This window comes from Bos taurus, chromosome X (assembly GCF_002263795.3).
Source record: "Bos taurus isolate L1 Dominette 01449 registration number 42190680 breed Hereford chromosome X, ARS-UCD2.0, whole genome shotgun sequence".
Classification (NCBI taxonomy): domain Eukaryota; kingdom Metazoa; phylum Chordata; class Mammalia; order Artiodactyla; family Bovidae; genus Bos; species Bos taurus.
This window is the reverse complement of record NC_037357.1, coordinates 75,033,535-75,053,333: the sequence shown is the minus strand read 5'-3', so window position 1 is coordinate 75,053,333 and position 19,799 is coordinate 75,033,535. Positions and strand designations below refer to the sequence as shown.

The window sequence follows — 19,799 nt, the reverse complement described above, 5'->3', positions numbered from 1 at the left end:
TTTGGCCCATTTTTTGATTGGGTTGTTTATTTTTCTGGAATTGAGCTGCAGGAGTTGCTTGTATATTTTTGAGATTAGTTCTTTGTCAGTTGCTTCCTTTGCTATTATTTTCTCCAATTCTGAAGGCTGTCTTTTCACCTTGCTTATAGTTTCCTTTGTTGTGCAGAAGCTTTTAAGTTTATTTAGGTCCCATTTGTGTTGTTTTTGTTTGTTTGTTTTATTTCCAGTATTCTGGGAGGTGGGTCATAGAGGATCCTGCTGTAATTTTTGTCGGAGAGTGTTTTGCCTATGTTCTCCTCTAGGAGTTTTATAGTTTCTGGTCTTACGTTTAGATCTTTAACTCATTTTGAGTTTATTTTTGTGTATGGTGTTAGAAAGTGTTCTAGTTTCATTCTTTTACAAGTGGTTGACCAGATTTCCCAGCACCACTTGTTAAAGAGATTGTCTTTAATCCATTGTATATTCTTGCCTCCTTTGTCAAAGATAAGGTGTCCATAGGTGCGTGGATTTATCTCTGGGCTTTCTATTTTGTTCCATTGATCTATATTTCTGTCTTTGTGCCAGTACCATACTGTCTTGATGACTGTGGCTTTGTAGTAGAGCCTGAAGTCAGGCAGGTTGATACCTCCAGTTCCATTCTTCTTTCTCAAGATTGCTTTTGGCTTCCATACAAATTGTGAAATTATTTGTTCTAGCTCTGTGAAAAATACCGTTGGTAGCTTGATAGGGATTGCATTGAATCTACAGATTGCTTTGGGGAGTATACTCATTTTCACTATATTGATTCTTCCGATCCAAGAACACAGATTTAGAGAAGAGCTAACACCTATCATACTCAAACTCTTCCAGAAAATTGCAGAGGAAGGTAAACTTCCAAACTCATTCTATGAGGCCACCATCACCCTAATACCAAAACCTGACAAAGATCCCACAAAAAAAGAAAGCTACAAGCCAATATCACTGACGAACATAGATGCAAAAATCCTTAACAAAATTCTAGCAATCAGAATCCAACAACACATTAAAAAGATCATACACCATGACCAAGTGGGCTTTATCCCAGGGATGCAAGGATTATTCAATATGTGCAAATCAATCAATGTAATACACCACATTAACAAATTGAAAAATAAAAGCCATATGTTCATCTCAATAGATGCAGAGAAAGCCTTTGACAAAATCCAACATCCATTTATGGTAAAAACTCTCCAGAAAGCAGGAATAGAAGGAACATACCTCAAGATAATAAAAGCTGTATATGACAAACCCACAGCAAACATTATCCTCAATGGTGAAAAATTGAAAGCATTTCCCCTAAAGTCAGGAATAAGACAAGGGTGCCCACTTTCACCACTACTATTCAACATAGTTTTGGAAGTTTTGGCCACAGCAATCAGAGCAGAAAAAGAAATAAAAGGAATCCAGATTGCAAAAGAAGTAAAACTCTCACTGTTTGCAGATGACATGATCCTCTACATAGAAAACCCTAAAAACTCCACCAGAAAATTACTAGAGCTAATCAATGAATATAGTAAAGTGGCAGGATATTAAATCAACACACAGAAATCCCTTGCATTCTTATACACTAATAATGAGAAAATAGAAAGAGAAATTAAGGAAACAATTCCATTCACCATTGCAACGAAAAGAATAAAATACTTAGGTATATATGTACCTAAAGAAACTAAAGACCTATATATAGAAAACTATAAAACACTGGTGAAAGAAATCAAAGCGGACACTAATAGATGGAGAAATATATTAATTTCTAATTTTTCACTATCATAGATAAAGCCACAGTAAACATTCTTGCATCTACACCTCATTTCAAAGCATGTTTACTTTGTCATTTGAATGACAAAAGCATCATAGGTTAACTGAAACAATTCCATACAAAAGATCCAAAAGTTATAGAGCTTCCCTGGTGGCTCAATGGTAAAGAATCTGCCTGCCAATGCAGGAGACACAGGTTGAATCCCTGATCCAGGAAGATCCCACATGCCTCCAAGCAGCTAAGCCCTTGCCACAACTGCAGAGCCTGTGCTCTAGAGCCCATGAGCCACAACCACTGAATCCACACACCACAACTTCTGAAGCCCATGTGCCTAGAGACTGTGCTCCACAAGTGAAGCCACAGCAATGAGAAGCCAGAACACCACAACTAGAGAGTAGCCCCCGCTTGGCACAACTAGAGAAATCCTGAGTGTGCAGCAGCAAAGACCCAGCACAGTCAAAAATAAAATAAACACATGTCTTTTTTAAAAAAAGAAAATCTAGTGTGAATTCTTACACAATTTTTTCTTCACATATGGAAATATATACATGTGTGTTCAGTTGCTCACTCTTGTCTGACTCTTTGCAACCCCATGGACTGTAGCCTTCCAGGTTCCTCTGTCCATAGGATTCTCCAGGCAAGAATACTGGAGTGGGTTACTATTTCCTCCTCCAAGGGATCTTCCTAACCCAGGGTTCAAACTTGTGGCTCCTGTGGCTCTTGCACTGGCAGGTGGATTCTTTACCACTGAGCCCCTGGGAAGCCCACAAACATATAAACATATAATATATTTTCTTTCACAAAAAAAACGTGGTAACAATAGCCTTCTCTTTTCAGTTTAGTTCAGTTAAGTCGCTCAGTCGTGTCCGACTCTTTGCGACCCCATGAACCACATCACGACAGACCTCCCTGTCCATCAACAACTCACGGAGTCCACCCAAACCCATATCCATTGAGTCAGTGATGCCATCCAGCCATCTTATCTTCTGTCGTCCCCTTCTCCTCCTGCCCTCAATCTTTCCCAGCATCAGGGTCTTTTCAAATGTGTCAGCTCTTCGTATCAGGTGGCCAAAGTATTGGAGTTTCAGCTTCAACAGCAGTCCTTCCAATGAACACCCAGGACTGATCTCCTTTAGGATGGACTGGTTGGATCTCCTTGCAGTCCAAGGAACTCTCAAGAGTCTTCTCCAACACCACAGTTCAAAAGCATCAATTCTTCGGCACTCAGCTTTCTTTATAGTCATTTAGTTGAACATGGATATTTTATTAACTAGTTTCCTATTTATGGCATTTAAGTTTGTCTAGATTTTTGCTCTTAGAAACAATCTTGGATGCACAGTTTATTCTTTTTTTTTCTTTTTATTATAAGCATATTGAGTACATGTGACTTTAAACATATTTCTAAATTCATTACAGAAGAGTTATCGCATCTATTTTCTGAAATAAAACTAGTGTCAAAGTAGCTGCATGCATAGTTTTACACCTACATCTTTGTACAGTTCTCTGCTTATCTTCCCCTTAGGTCACATTCTCCTAATGAGAATCACTATGTCAAAGGGTATGTGTATTTTTAATTTTAATACATTGTCACACTTCATTTTACAAATTGTGTGAAGATTTTTAATCAACAAAGTTTTATAATACACAACTAATTGTAAGGCCAGTATCAGAATTCTAGGGCTCATATATAAAAACATGCAAGAATCTATGTGAAAGGGGACAAAGTTAGGACACGAAAAAGAAAGTAGAAGGCTAGGAAAGAAGTCACATGGAATGGCTAAAATTATCAGATCACTAGAATTTAGCCCCATCTCTTATGATGCCTTTGAACTGTGGTGCTGGAGAAGACTCTTGAGAGTCCCTTGGACAGCAAAGAGATCAAACCAGTCAATCCTAAAGGTAATCAACCCTGAATATTCATTAGAAGGATTGATGCTGAAGCTGAAGTTCCAATACTTTGGCCACCTGATGTGAGGAGCTGACTCATTATAAAAGACTCTAGTGCTGGGAAAGATTGAAGGCAGGAGGAGAAGGAGATGACAGAGGATGAGATGGTTTGATAGCATCATCTACTCAATGGGCATGAGTTTTAGCAAACTTTGGGAGATGGTGAAAGACAAGAAAGACTGGTTTGCTGCAGTCTTTGACTGCAGTCTTTGACACCATGGGGTGTCAAAGAGTTGGCCATGACTGAGTGACTGAACAACAACTTGCCATGCCAAAAATAATTATGAGGCAAGAGTGACCAGATGGCAGAGTAGGGAGACCCTGAACTCACTTCCTCCCATAGGCACACCAAAATTATAACTATTTACACAGCAACCATTGGAGAGAAAAATTGGAAGACTAGCAGAAAAGATCTACAAATAAAGATATAAAGATGGAGCCACAACAAGATGAGAAAGAAGGGCCGAGAAGGGATATAGTCAAGACCCACACCCCCTAGATGGGCAACCCACAAGTCATAGGGTAATTACAATTGTAAAGAGTCTTCTCAAGGAGTAAGGGGTCTACCCATGCATTGGGCTCCTCAGCCTGGGGGACCTATACTGGGAAGATGAGCCCCAGGACTTAGTTTTGAAGGCCAGGGGGCTTATTTTGGGAGGGCTGTGGGAAATAGAGATTACACTCGTAAAGGACACACACAAAATCTCTCATGTTCTGGGACCCAGGGCTGAAGCAATAATTTGAAAGGAGCATGGGCTTCCCTGGTAGCTGGAGGTAAAGAATCTGCCTCCAATGCAGGAGACCTGAGCTCAATCCTTGGGTTGGGAAGATCCCCTGGAGGAGGGCATGGCAACCCACTCCAGTATTCTTGCCTGGAGAATCCCATGGACAGAGGAGCTTGGTGGGCTGCAGTCCATAGGGTTGCAAACGACCTCAGTCAGACAACTGAAGTTACTTCATGCACATGCATGTATATATATGTATATATGATTCCAACCAAAAGCAGCATAATACACAGTTTTTTTCAAGTGCATGTGGAACTTCTTTCAGGATCAGTTCAGTTCAGTTGCTCAGTCTTTGTGACCCCATGGACTGCAGCACACCAGGCTTCCCTGTCCATCACTAACTCCTGGAGCTTACTCAAACTCATGTCCATCGAGTCAGTAATGCCATCCAACCATTTCATCCTCTGTCGTCCCCTTCTCCTCCCACCTGCAATCTTTTCCAGCATCAGGTTCTTTTCCAGTTTTCCCCTCAGTCAGTCTCTCTCATCAGGAAGCTTCCATAAGCCTCTTATCCTTCTCCATCAGAGGGCAGACAGACTGAAAACCACAACCACAGAAAACTAACCAAACTGATCACATGGACCACAGCCTTGTCTAACTCAATGAAACTATGAGCCATACTGTGTAGGGTCACCCAAGACAGACGGGTCATGGTGGAGAGTTCTGACAAAACGTGGTCCACTGGAGAAGGGAATGGCAAGCCACCTCAGTATTCTTGCCTTGAGAACCCCATGAACAGTATGAAAAGACAAAAAGATTATGACACTGAAAGATGAACTCCCCAGGTCGGTAGGTGCCCAATATGCTGCTGGAGAAGAATGGAGAACTAACTCCAGAAAGAATGATTCTCCAGGATAGGTCCATGCTAAGCCACAAAGCAAGTGTGAAGTAAATTTAAGAAAATTAAAATAATATCAAACATCGTTTCTGACCACAACATTTTAAGATTAAAAAAATCAACTATAAGGAAACTCAAAGATGTAGAAAACAAGCTTATGGTTACCAAAGGGGGAAGGAGGGGTAGAGGGGTGGGATGAAGAGATTGGGATTGACATATATATACATGATTGATACTATTCATAAAATAGATAAGTAATGAGAGCCTACTGTATAGCTCTGTTGTTTTTGTTCAGTTGCTAAGTTGTGTCTGACTGTTTGTGACCCCATGGACTGCAGCACTCAGTGCTCTGTGATGACCTAAATGGGAAGGAAATCCAAAAAAGAGGTGATCTGTGTATACATATAGCTAATTCACTTTTCTGTACAGCAGAAACTAATACAACATTGTAAAGCAACTATATTCCAATAAAAATTTTAAAAAAAGAAAACTGTAAAAAGAAACCCCACAAATGCATGGAGGATAAACAAGATACTACTAAACAACCAATGAGTTACAAGGATAACATTTTAAAATACCTGGAGATGAATGAAGAGGAAAATACAACAATCCAAAACCTATGAGATGCAGCAAAAGCAGTTCCAGGAGGAAATTTTATAGTGATACAAGCCTATTTCAGGAAACAAGAAATACTTCAAATAAACAACCTAACCTTACCCTTGAAGGAACTAGAAAAAGAGAGAACAAACAACCCAAAGTTAGTAGAAGGAAAGAAATCATAAAGGTCAGAGCAGAAATAAATGAAATGGAGACTAAAAAAACCAGAAAAGATCAATGAAACTAAAGGCTGGTTCTTCAATTAAACAAAATTGATAAACCTTAGTCAGACTCATCAGGAAAAAAAAAAAAGAGAATGAGCCCAAATAAAGGAAATCAGAAATGAAAAAGGAAATGTTACAACTTACACTACAGAAAAAGATTAGTACAAGCAATTATACACCAATAAAATCAACAGTCTAGAAAAAAATGGAAAAATTCCTAGAAATGTAAATCTCCCAAGACTGAACCACAAAGAAACAGAGATTATAAATAGGCTTATTTACAAGTAGTGAAATTGAATCCGTAATAATAATTAAATAAACTACCAACAAACAAAAGTCCAGAACTAGATGGCTTCAGAGAATTCTATCAAACATTTAGAGAAGAATTAACATCGATCCTCCTCAAACTGTCCTAAAAAATTGTAGAAGATGAACTGCTTCTGAACTCATTCTAACAAGGCCAGCATCACTCTGATACCAAAATCAGGCAAAGATATCACAGAAAAGAAAGTTACAGGTCAACAGTATCACTGTTGATCCAGCATCACTCTGATACCAAAATCAGGCAAAGATATCACAGAAAAGAAAGTTACAGGTCAACAGTATCACTGTTGATCATAGATTCAAAAGATTCTCAACAAAATGTTAGCAAACCAAATTCAACAACACATTAAAAGGATTACCATGATCAAGTGGAACCCCGTTTGCAACCTGGGGGATATAAATGCAGTTCAATATTCAGAAAACAATCAATATAATAAACCACATTAACTAATTGAAGAACAAAAATCATAAAATCATTTCAATAGATGCAGAAAAAACTTTTGACCAAATTTGACATCCATTTGTGATTTAAAAAAAAAAAAAACTCTCAGCAAAGTGGCTTTAGGGGGAATATACCTCAACATAATACAGGATACATATGACAAGTCTTTAGCTAACATCATACTCAATGGTGAAAAGCTGCAAATATTCCCTCCAAGATCAGGACCAAGACAAGGATATCCATTCTTGCCACTTTTATTCAGCATAGTATTGGAAGTCTCCCATCCACCTCAATCAGACAAGAAAAATAAATAAAAGTAATTCTAACTGTATCAAAATAAGTAAAACAGTCACTGTTTGCAGATGACATTATGCTATATAGAAAATCCTAAGACGGCACCAAAAACTAGTAGAACTCATCAATGAATCAGTAAATTTCCAGGATACAAAATTAATGTACAAAAATCTGTTACATTTCTATATGCTAACAACAAACTATCAGAAAGAGAAATTAAGAAATCAATCCCATTTACAAATGCATCATAAAGAAAAAGTACCTAGGAATAAATCTAAACAAAAAGGTAAATGATCTACACTTGAAAAACTATAAGACTCTGATGAAAGAAATTGAAAATCACATAGATGTAAAGAAATATAATTTTCATGGATTGGAAGAATTAATTTTGTTCAAATGACCATACTATCTAAGGCAACCTACAGATTCAATGCAAGCCCTATAAAAATACCACTGGAATGTTTCACAGAACGAGAACAAAAAATTTTAAATTTGTATGGAAACATAAAGGACCCAAATAGTCAAAGCAACCTTGAGAAAGAAGGGAAAAGCTTGAGGTTATCACACTTCCTAATTTCAGGCAATACCACAAAGCTACAGTAATGAAAACGGTATGGTACCGGCAAAAACAAACAAACAGACAGACACATAGATCAGCGGAACAGAATAGAGAGCCCAGAAAGGAACCCACAATGAAACTGTCAGTTAACTGACTAATTAACAACAAAAGAGGCAAGAATATACAATGCTGAAAGGAAAGCTTCTTCAATAATGGTTTTGGGAAAACTGAACTGCTACATTTAAAAGAATCAAACTGGACTTCTCTCTCACAGCATGCACAAAAAATTCAAAGTGTATTAAAGACTTAAATATGAGACATGAAATCAAAAAAATCCTGGAAGAAAACATAGGCAGTAATCTCTTTTATATTGATCTAAGTAATATATATTTTTTGGACATGTCTCCTCAGGCAAGGGAAACAAAAGCTAAAACAAATAAACAAATGGGACTACATCAAACTAAAATTCTTTAACACAGCAAAGAAAGGTAACTATCAATCCACCCCCAAACCTGTCTACTGAATGGGAAAAGATACTTGCAAACAATATATTCAATAAGGGGTTAACATCCAAAGTATACACAGAACTCCTACAACTCAACATAAAAAAAATAAATAATCCAATTTAAAAATGGGTGGAAGATCTGAATAAACATTTTAAAAATGAGGATATACAGATGGCCAAGAGGTGCATGAAAAGATGCTCAAAATCACTAATTCTCTGGTAAATGCAAATTAAAACCACAATGAGATATTGCCTCACACCTGTAAAAAGGCTATTATCAAAAAGACAACAAATAACGTTTTTGGCAAGGCTGTGAAGAAAAGGGAATTCTCTTGTATTGTTGGTGGGATTGCAAATTGGTGCATCTGCTATGGAAAATAGTATGGAGGTTCCTTAAAAAAATTAGAAATAGGACTACCATATGACCCAGCAATTTCACTCCTGTTTATTCACCCTAAGAAGACAAAAACACAAGTTAGAAAAGATGTATGGTGTTTTTCTTTCTGACTTACATCACTCAGTATAATAGGCTCCAGTTTTATCCACTTCACTAGAAATGATTCCAATACAGCATATTAATGCATTTTTATGGAATTTAGAAAGATGGTAATGATGACCCTATATGCAAGATAGCAAAAGAGGCACAGATATAAAGAACAGACTTTTGGACTCTGTGGGAGAAGGTGAGTGTGGGATGATTTGAGAGAATAGCACTGAAACATGTATATTAGCATATGTGAAATAGATCACCAGTCCAAGTTCGATGAATGGAACAGGGCACTCAAAACCAGTGCACTGGGACAGCCTTGAGGGATGGGATGGGGAGGAAGGTGGGAGTGGGGTTCAGGATGCGGGACACATGTACACCCATGGCTGAATCATGTCAATGTATGGCAAAAACCACTACAATATTGTAAAGTAATTAGCCTCCAATTAAAATAAACAAATTAATTGAAAAAGAAAAAATATATGCACTCCAAATTTACTGAAGCAATATTTACAATAACTAAGATATGAAAGCAATGTAAATGCTCATATATAGTCTAATGGATAAGGAAGTTGTGGTTCATATGTATATATAAATTTTACTCAGCCGTAATAAATGAATGAAATTGTGTCATTTGTGACAACATGGATGGACCTAGAGGGTATTACGCCAAGTGAAATCAGTCAGACAGAGAAAGAAAAATATTGTATGATTCCAGTTATATGTGAAATGTAAAAAACAAAACAGATAAACATAGTAAAACAGCAACAGTTATAGATATAGAGAACAAATATGTGGTTGCCAGAGAGGAAGAGGGTGAGGAGAGGAAAGAAATGGGTGATGCAGATTAACAGGTACAAACTACCAGTTGCAAAATACATGAATCATGGGTATGAAATGTACAGTGTGCGGAATATAGTCAATAACTATGTAATACTTTGTATGGTGACATATTGTAACTAGACTTATCATAGTGTCACGTTTGCAACGTATAGAAATATCAAATCACTATGTTGTGTAACAGGGCTTCCCTCATGGCTCAGATGATAAACAACCTGCCTGAAATGCAGGAGACCCAGGTTCGATCCCTGGGTTGGGAAGATCCCCTGGAGAAGGGAGTGGCTACCCATTCCAGTATTCTTCCCTGGAGAATTCCATGAAAAAAGGAGACTAGTGTGCTATAGTCCATGAGGTCAAAAAAACTAACACAATATTGTAAGTCAATTATACATGAAAAAGAAACAAGCAAACTCATAGAAAAAGAGATCAGATTTGTGATTACCAGAGGTTGGGATAGGAGGAGGGGGATTGGATGAAGCCAGTCAAAAGGTACAAATCTCCAGTTATAAGATAAATGCACAAGAATATAATGTACAGCACAATAAATACAGTTAACACTGCTGAATGTTTTATGTGAATGTTAAGAGAGTAAATCCTAACAGTTCTCATAACAGGGAAATACATTTTTTTTCTATTTTTAAATATTTTAAATATATGAGATGACTGATATTCACTAAACTTATTCTGATAATCATTTCATGATGTGTGTAAATCAAATCATTATGTTTCACACCTTGCACTTATACAGTGACTTATATCACTTATATCTTAATGAAACTGAAAGAAAAAACAAAATAGAAGAAAAATATTAAATAAAAGAATACCATTGTTGGCTCATAAAATTATTGAATATAAGAATATCAAATGTTGATATGGATGTCGGAAACACTCGTATACTGCTCAAGGAAAGAGAATTGGTACAATTTCCCTGGAGAAAAATTTAACAGTATATTTCAAAATTGTTCTTCCCCTTAAAGCCAATAGTTTTACTTATGTTTTTATCCTAAAGAAATAATGTGAACAAAGGTCTAGCTATAAGAATTATTTAATAAATGATATTGGGACAGCTATGAATTTTTAAAGAAATAGATTCAGATCCTCTCCTTGTACCATGCACAAAAAATTCATAGAATTTGAGACATGCATGTAAAAAGTAAGCTATAAAGGTATCATAAGAAAATTAGAATATTTGTATGACTTCTCTTTGGTTTTCTGTTTTTTTTTTTTTTTTTTTTTCTTCAGTATCTTATTTTTATTTCATGGTTACAATATTTTATATCTGAGTATAATAAAAAATTTTTCTTTGATCTCTTCATTTTACTGCTTCATTTGATTTGTTCTTTATCTTTCATATAGAAGGTCTTTGTATAGAAATAGGACTTGTCAACTAGCGATCTTCACTCTAAGATTATTGAATGAGAATGGCTAGCTCACTCATGACCCCAAAATGACAATATTTATAGGTCTTTCCTCAGATAACAGATTTAATTTCTTCAGAGATGAAGTCTTCAATTTTCTGCCTGAAAAATATATACTTGACTGCTTTGGAACCAAGGTATTTGAGGGGAGGAGAGGGAAAATAATCTTATTGTAGCCTTTCATTTAGTACCTCTATTTTCAGTATGACACCGTTTCCTATCTTTCACTCTACCTGAGGTGTCTGGCTCGGGTCTTCTGTGGATTGAACAAACTTTCAGTCTTCTGCCAGAGTAGGTAAAAAGTATTTTCCTGGTTGAGCAGGGTGAGGGAAGGGATCTAAGAGTGGTCTAACCACATTTCTCACACACATGCAACTAAACCCTCTGTTTTCAGCCTCTTGACACACTTCTGCCTTTTTTGGTCATTGCTGTTTCCAGTTTCTGGGCTTTGCAGACATTCTGCTGCATGAATTGTCTTGCTTCTCATTTTGCATCTGCCACCTAGAGGCATCTGCTCTTCAGCTCCTTCAGTTGAGCTAACATGAATCTGCTTTGCATCTTTCAAAAATGTGTAGGCATATCTTGTCTGTTGCTGTCTTCATTCGTGTCCTATTTGTCTTTGTGTGCTTATGCTCCTTAAAAAATCCATTCTCTTTCATTTTGCTGCGGTTTTAAAAGAGATGATAAACATAGATTTAGTCTGTCATATTTAATGGGAAGTCTTCTACATGTATTTATTAAAGCTGAAAAATTCACATACCCCTTGACCTGGAAATCTCACTTACAATAATTTAACTCTCAGAAATTAAAGTGCCAGTATGTATAGGTATGGAGAAGGAAATGGCAATCTACTCCAGTATTCTTGCCTGGGAAATCCCATGGAACAGAGGAGCCTGGCAGGCTACATTCCATGGGGTTGCAAAAGAGTCAGACATGATTTAGTGACTAAACTGCAACACTGAACTGTATAAAGGTGTTTGCTGCAATATTATATGTAATAGCAACAAGCTAAATGTCCACTGATAGGGAACTAGTTACATAAATTACAGTCTAACTATACTATAAACTGCTATGAAGTCATTGTAAAGAATAAGGAATATTGACTTGGAAGGTTGCCCATGATATATTGCTAAGTAAAAGAGAAGGCTTTGCTGGAGCAACCATGAAGAGATACCCCACATCCAAGGTAAGAGAAACCCAAATAAGATAGTAGGCACTGAGAGAGGGCATCAGAGGGCAGACAGACTGAAACCACAATCACAGACAACAGGCCAATCTGATCACACAGACGCAGCCTTGTCTAACTCAATGAAACTAAGCCATGCCATGTGGAGCCACCCAAGACGGACGGGTCATGGTGGTGAGGTCTGACAGAATGTGGTTCACTGGAGAAGGGAATGGCAACCCACCTGAGTATTCTTGCCTTGAGAACCCCATGAACACTATGAAAAGGCAAAAGATAGGACACTGAAAGGTGAACTCCCCAGGTCAGTAGGTGCCCAATATGCTATTGGAGATCAGTGGAGAAACAACTCCAGAAAGAATGAAGGGATGGAACCAAAGGAAAAACAACACCCAGCTGTGGATGGGACAGGTGATAGAAGTAAGGTTCAATGCTATAAAGAGCAATATTTCATAGGAACCTGGAATGTTAGGTCCATGAATCAAGGCAAATTGGAAATGGTCAAACAGGAGATGGCAAGAGTGAACGTCGACATTCTAGGAATCAGCGAACTAAGATGGACTGGAAAGGGTGAATTTAACTCAGCTGACCATTATATCTACTACTGTGGGCAGGAATCCCTTAGAAGAAATGGAGTAGCCATCACAGTCAACAAAAGAGTCCAAAATGCAGTACTTGTATGTAGTCTCAAAAACGACAGAATGATCTCTGTTCATTTCCAAGGCAAACCATTCAATATCACAGTAATCCAAGTCTATGCCCCGACCAGTAACGCTGAAGAAGCTGAAGTTGAACGGTTCTATGAAGACCTACAAGACCTTCTAGAACTAACACCCAAAAAAGATGTCCTTTTCATGATAGGTGACTGGAATGCAAAAGTAAGAAGTCAAGAAACACCTGGAGTGACAGGCAATTTTGGCCTTGGAATATGGAATGAAGCAAGGTAAAGGCCAATAGAGTTCTGCCAGGAGAACGCACTGGTCATAGCAAATATCCTCTTCGAACAACACAACAGAAGATGGTCAACACCAAAATCAGATTGATTATATTCTTTGCAGCCAAAGATGGAGAAGCTCTATACAGTTAGCAAAAACAAGAATTGGAGCTTACTGTGGCTCAGATCATGAACTCCTTACTGTCAAATTCAGACTGAAATTGAAGAAAGTGGAGATAATCACTAGACCATTCAGGTATGACACAAATAAAATTCCTTATTAATTATACAGTGGAAGTGAGAAATAGATTTAAGGGACGAGATCTGATTGACAGAGTGCCTGATGAACTATGGACAGAGGTTCATGACATTGTACAGGAGACAGGGAGCAAGACAATCCCCAAAAAAAGAAATGCAAAAAAGCAAAATGGCTATCTGAGGAGGCCTTACAAATAGCTGTGAAAAGAAGGGAAGTGAAAAGCAAAGGAGAAAAGGAAAGATATACTCATTTGAATGCAGAGTTCCAAAGAATAGCAATAGCAAGGAAAGATAAGAAAGACTTCCTCAGTGATCAATGCAAAGAAATAGAGGAAAACAATAGAATGGGACAGACTAGAGATCTCTTCAAGAAAATTAGAGATACCAAGGGAACATTTCATGAAAAGATGGGCACAATAAAGGACAGAAATTGTAGGGATCTAACAGAAGCAGAAGATATTAAGAAGAGGTGGCAAGAATACACAGAAGATCTATACAAAAAAGATGTTCACGACCCAGATAATCAGGATGGTGTGATCACTCACCTAGAGCCAGACATCCTGGAATGGGAAGTCAAGTGGGCCTTAGAAAGCATCACTATGAACAAAGCTAGTGGAGGTGATGGAATTCCAGTTGAGCTATTTCAAATCCTGAAAGATGATGCTGTGAAAGTGCTGCACTCAATATGCCAGCAAATTTGGAAAACTCAGCAGTGGCCACAGGACTGGAAAAGGTCAGTTTTCATTCCAATCCCAAAGAAAGACAATGCCAAAGAATGCTCAAACTACCGCACAATTGCACTCATCTCACACGCTAGCAAAGTGATGCTTAAAAGTCTCCAAAGCAGGCTTCAACAATACGTGAACCGTGAACTTCCAGATGTTCAAGCTGGTCTTGGAAAAGGCAGAGGAACCAGAGATCAAATTGCCACGATCCACTGGATCATTGAAAAAGGAGGGAGAGTTCCAGAAAAACATCTATTTCTGCTTTATTGACTATGCCAAAGCCTTTGACTGTGGATCACAGTAAACTGTGGAAAATTCTGAAAGACATGGGAATACCAGACCACCTGACCTGCCTCTTGAGAAATCTGTATGCAGGTCAGGAAGCAACAGTTAGAACTGGACATGGAACAACAGACTGGTTCCAAATAGGAAAAGGAGTATGTCAAGGCTGTATATTGTCACCCTGCTTATTTAACTTATATGCAGAGTACATCATGAGAAACGCTGGGCTGGAGGAAGCACAAGCTGGAATCCAGATTGCCAGGAGAAATATAAATAACCTCAGATATGCAGATGGCACCACCTTTATGCCAGAAAGTGAAGAAGAACTAAAGAGCCTCTTGATGAAAGTGAAAGAAGAGAGTGAAAAAGTTGACTTAAAGCTCAACATTCAGAAAACTAAGATCATGGCATCTGGTCTCATCACTTCTTGGCAAATAGATGGGGAAACAGTAGAAACAGTGACATATTTTATCTTCATGGGCTCCAAAATCACTGCAGATGGTGATTGCAGCCATGAGATTAAAAGACGCTTACTCCTTGGAAGGAAAGTTATGACCAACCTAGACAGCATATTAAAAAACAGAGACATTACTTTGCCAACAAAGGTCCATCTAGTCAAGGCTTTGGTTTTTCCCGTGGTTATGTATGGATGTGAGAGTTGGACTATATAGAAAGCTGAGTGCTGAAGAATTGATGCTTTTGAACTGTGGTGTTGGAGAAGACTCTTGCGAGTCCCTTGGACTGCAAGGAGATCCAACCAGTTCATCCTAAGGGAGATCAGCCCTAAGTGTTCATTGGAAGGACTGATGTTGAAGCTGAAACTCGAATACTTTGGCCACCTGATGTGAAGAACTGACCTATTTGAAAAGACCCTGAGGCTGGGAAAGGTTGAGGGAAGGAGGTTGAGGAGGTTGGATGGCATCACTGACTCAATGGACATGAGTTTGGGTAAACTCTGCGAGTTGGTGATGGACAGGGAGGCCTGACGTGCTGTAATCCATGGGTTCGCAAAGAGTCAGACACGACTGAATACTGAACTGAACTGATATTGACTTCAGTGCATTTTCTTTGTGACATCTTTGTGTACAGAATGCAGAAACGTGGCCTGAATGATGGAACAGAGCTAGGTTAATAATTTGAACCCTCAAATAATTGATTTATGTTTTATATCAGCCTAAAGGAGATTTCTAGTGCCACATTGGAGCTGGTTCTTTTCTAGTTATTTTAATCTAGTATATGGGTGAAGACCTAGACAGTGAGCTGATCAGATTGCAGATGACATAAAGCTTGGATAATAATATGCTGAATGTCAGACTCAAGAAATAAAAAATTCTTGGACAAGCTGGAATAGCAAATGAAAACAAACACAATAACACTAACTAATAACATAATAGATCTTGTTTTTGCAACTGCAAATGTCTAGGACAACAAAATCTGACTGGATTTCAATTCTTGTAGCTAGGACTTGGGAGTTGTAGTTGACAACAAACTCACTATGAGCCAAAATTATGATGTGGCAATCACAGACTGCTTTTTCAATATGCAGATCAAAGGAAGGCTAGCTCCAGGGTAATGTAGACCTTCAGAGAGTTTCTGCCCTTGGTTTTTAGAGCACTGTACTCTACTGGTTCTCCTATTGCTCCTCTGGTTATTCTTCAGTCTCGTTTGAGAACTCTTCCCTTGTCTCTCTCTCCCATCCCATGTTTTATTGAGGTATTATTTGGTAAATAAAAATTACATATATTTAAGGGGTAAAATGTGATGTTTTGATGTATATATTCATTGTAAAGTGATTGCCATAATCAAGATAATTAGCATAGTCTTTCCCCAGAGTTTGATGTTTAAGTCTCTTCTCTTTCCCGTCTATACTTTTTCCGAGGGTTAGTTCATCTATTTCCATACCTTTGGATGTCTCCCATATACTGAGGATTTCCAAATCTGTATCCCCCTCATTCTCATCATCACTATCTTAGTCCATGTCCTTGTTGTCTTTTATTTAGACTACTGAAGTAGCCTCTTATTTGTCTTCCTTCTGTACCATTCCCATTGCTTTTATTCCACTGTTTATGTAAACACTGGAGTTGTCAGAGGCAGCCTGTCACTCCCCTCCTTTAATAATTCTTAAATAATTAACTCTAAAGGCCTGAATCTGGCATTCAAGGGCCCTCACAATCTGGCCACTGTTACTTTTTTCTGACATCATCTCTCATTAAATTTCTCCAGGAATGCTACATGTAATCATTCAATGTCTAGTGAGCACTGTAGGCCAGGGCTACAGTGCCATCTCCTTTATTCACAGCTGATTAAAGTCACAGTCTTAGCTCAATAACTTCACATACTTCTCTGCCTTCATGTTCTTGCTTGTGATGTTCTCTCAGCCTGGATTGATCTCTGTCACTATTTTTATTTACTGAAATCAAACTCATCTTTCAATTCTTAGCTCCAATGCTATTTCTCTATAATGTTAGCCATGATCTCCCTCTCAGATTGAATGGTACATTCTTTTTAATCCCATAGCTCTTTGCTTATATGTTATCTTTGTTATATATTATATTATTTCATTTCTCCTGGTTGGTTTTAATGTTTATTATGTACGTATCTGTCAGTTCTCCTGGACTGTAAACTAAACCTTAAACACTCTGCTATACTTTTAAGTAAATATCTGTCTGTTTTTAAATTAAAGTCAGTAGTACTTGTGATAGATTTTGGTAAAGGAGATGAGAGTACAGCCTCAGTTATGGAGTACTCTACCTTGCCCTATTTCTGGGATCCAGTATGCTGGATAAAAAACATTAGAGCTTCCCAGATGCTCATTTTCAGTACATAACTTAGTTTCAAGAGCTGGGGAATGTTCTTGGAGAAAGTAATTTGATAAGTGCAATAAAAGAACTGCAATGATGGCATACTAATGAGAATTGTCAGTAGTGAGGGGCTGGCTCCAACTCTTTAGGGGATGCCAAAAGCCTAATGAGTCTATTTGCAGGGAGGAGAAAACAAGGAGGACAATTATTTACACAGATGAGAACTTTCTTTCTCTATGAACTTCCTGAATGCCAGAGGGCTCCTGGCAGTCTACTGACTATAGTACAGCTCTACTATAATGCTGTGAAGATGAGGTTTTGAGGCCAAGAAAGGTGTGGGAGTCAGAAGTATTTTTGGCATTAGGTGGATCTTTCTCTTCCTTCAGACTTAGATATAGTTGCCTTCCCCAACTTCTTGGAGAACTACAATAAACAGATTCATTTCAGTGGTCATCTCTGTACCTTCAAGCACCCTACTTTAACCCTTAGGAATATCTTCCCTTAGCCAACCAGCCCCCCAAAGAACAAAGAAAGAAGTTCATGAAGGGGTATTGATGATTGATGATAGCTTAGTTGTTCTTCCTGAGAGTCTTGAGATTTTTATTGGACAATAACTAGGGGTGAAGGATTGTGGTTGGGAATTTTCTCCACAACTGGATATAACTTTGTTGTTCCTTTTGATTATAAAAATATTGTATGCTTAGTGTTAAAAGTTCCAACACTACAGAAAAGAAAAAAAAAAAGAGCAAAAAAGTAAAAGTTAACTAAAGCCTTACCACTCAGAAAAGAATGACCATTAGCTTTATAGTGAACTTCCTTTCAGACGTTTGTCTCTTTGCACAAATGTAAGCACGTATATTCAAAAGCAGAGACTCAGAAAAGAATGACCATTAGCTTTATAGTGAACTTCCTTTCAGACGTTTCTCTCTTTACACAAATCTAAGCACGTATATTCAAAAGCAGAGACATTACTTTGCCAACAAAGGTCCGTCTAATCAAGGCTATGATTTTTCCAATGGTCATGTATGGATGTGAGAGTTGGACTGTGAGGAAAGCTGAGCGCCGAAGAATTGATGCTTTTGAACTGTGGTGTTGGAGAAGACTCTTGAGAGTCCCTTGGACTGCAAGAAGATCCAACAAGTCCATTCTATAAAGGAGATCAGTCCTGTGTGTTCTTTGGAAGGAATGATGCTAAAGCTGAAACTCCAGTACTTTGGCCACCTCATGAGAAGAGTTGACTCATTGGAAAAGACTCTGATGCTGGGAGGGATTGGGGGCAGGAAGAGAAGGGGACGACAGAGGATGAGATGGCTGGATGGCATCACCGACTCGATGGACGTGAGTTTGAGTGAACTCCGGGAGTTGGTGATGGACAGGGAGGCCTGGCGTACTGGGATTCATGGGGTCGCAGAGTCAGACACGACTGAGTGACTGAACTGAACTGAAGCACATATATATTCAAAATGTTATATAAATGAGAGTATAGTATATATCCTATTAGAATTAAATTCCATTCTCTTCCTAGTTTTTAGAACAATGCCTGGTATAAATTAGATACTAAATAAAAGTCTGCCTAATGGATAAATATTCCATTTTGAAATATTTTTTAAAAATCTAATAATGTATCTTTCCAAAGCAATATATATTAAATTCTTTAATTGAGTTAGACAAGGCTGTGGTCCATGTGATCAGATTGATTAGTTTTCTGTGATGGTGGTTTTTACAGCGGCGAGCGGTGGCTGCACAGCACTAGAACAGTGAGTCAATATATATTATTACTAAAGAGTTATTTGTCTAGAAGTCTAGTAATCACATCCAGAGAAGAAACTGACTTCCTTTGGTAGGCCAGCTCCTAGTGATCACTTACCTTTTCTGGATCCTCACAAGCCATCAGATTACTAATCAATTCTAAAATGCCACTGAGCATTGACATCTTTTTCAATCTGTACTTTCTAGAAACTGACTTTAGTATTTTGTTAATTATCCCTCAAAGAGAATTTACATGAGTGATACAAATAGTATACACAAATTCTTTTTACCTCCATACTATGGAAAGCGGATGTTGTTATAAATATGAGGAGAAGCCATGGTGGTTTGGACTGGGGAAGGGGGTGACATATCTGATTTGCATGCTGCCTAGGACTAGAATAGATTGTAAACCCCAAGGAATACTCCAGAGCTGAATGAGGCTGCATAAGGTCCCTTTGAGGTTTTCTTAATGTCTCTAAATTCTGAAAGTATAAGCCCTGCTCATCATACAAGACCATACTTCCCACCTCTGTTTTTGTTCACTCTTTTCACCTCTTCCTGGAATATTCTTTTACCATTCCCACTATCTTTTACCCATGTACAAACACAGTCCATCTTTTAAGTTCTAATTCTAAAGTCACAATTTCTGAGAAGTCTTCTGGGTTTCCCCAGCATCTGAATTCCCAAACTCTTTCTCTGTGCCTTCCTTAGGCACTGAGCACTTTGTACCTTAAACTATATTCTTTGAAGAAGGACCAGGATAAAGGAGATACAAACCACAAAAGCTATCCTGAAAACAGATGTTTCTACTGGCACCCCACAATCTGAGACAC

The 19,799-nt window shown here is 38.0% G+C and overlaps 1 pseudogene; it reads right to left on the bottom strand.

Annotated features, from left to right (window-relative positions):
- Positions 1-19,150, bottom strand: part of LOC132344342 (NADH-ubiquinone oxidoreductase chain 5-like) — a 102,514-nt pseudogene extending 83,364 nt beyond the window's left edge.
- Between the last annotated feature and the right edge of the window lie 649 nt (positions 19,151-19,799).